This window comes from Bactrocera neohumeralis, unplaced genomic scaffold (genome assembly GCF_024586455.1).
Source record: "Bactrocera neohumeralis isolate Rockhampton unplaced genomic scaffold, APGP_CSIRO_Bneo_wtdbg2-racon-allhic-juicebox.fasta_v2 cluster10, whole genome shotgun sequence".
Taxonomy (NCBI): Eukaryota; Metazoa; Arthropoda; class Insecta; order Diptera; family Tephritidae; genus Bactrocera; species Bactrocera neohumeralis.
The window spans coordinates 11814059-11814724 of record NW_026089623.1 but is presented as its reverse complement, the minus strand read 5'-3'; positions in this window follow the sequence as shown (position 1 = coordinate 11814724).

Below are 666 nucleotides of genomic sequence, written 5' to 3'. Positions count from 1 at the left end.
CGCGTTCGTCAGGTTCGTTCAACAGTGTCAGGGTTGTATTGTTAAGTAAGTATATTCTAAGTCTTTCGTCCACTGCGGTGTTGCCGTCCTACATTCGGCCCTCCTGACGCCTCATTCGGCTCGAATGATAAATCAGGTTGAACCGAAGGCTCCCATTTTTTTCATGTATTCCGCAATAGAAATTGTACGGCCGGGGCCTTCGTGGTCGCCTACTTTCACTATCTCATACCTACCATGTGCCAAAACTTTGCTTACTTTATATGGACCTAGAAATTTCCGCTTTAATTTTAATCCCGAACCAAACTGTGTGCGCTTAATGGCGACTAACTCGTTTGTCCGGTATTTCGTCTCTTCCTTTCTGTTTTTATTGAATGATTTACGATTTTCTTCTTGTATTTTGCTAATATTTGATTGTGCTGCTTTACGCACATTCTCACGTTCCTCGTCTAACTCTTTTATATTTGCTTCTTCTAATAATTCGCTCAATTTAGGGTCAGAACCTACTCGCATCTCAACTCCGGTTAATAACTTGAAAGGTGTAAACTTTGTACTCCTAGGAGGAGTATTGTTTATTGTCTGCTGAATACGCTCTATATGTTTATACCAATGACCTGGACCTTCTGAACAAAGCTTAGACAACATCGGAATGATAATTCTATGGATGCG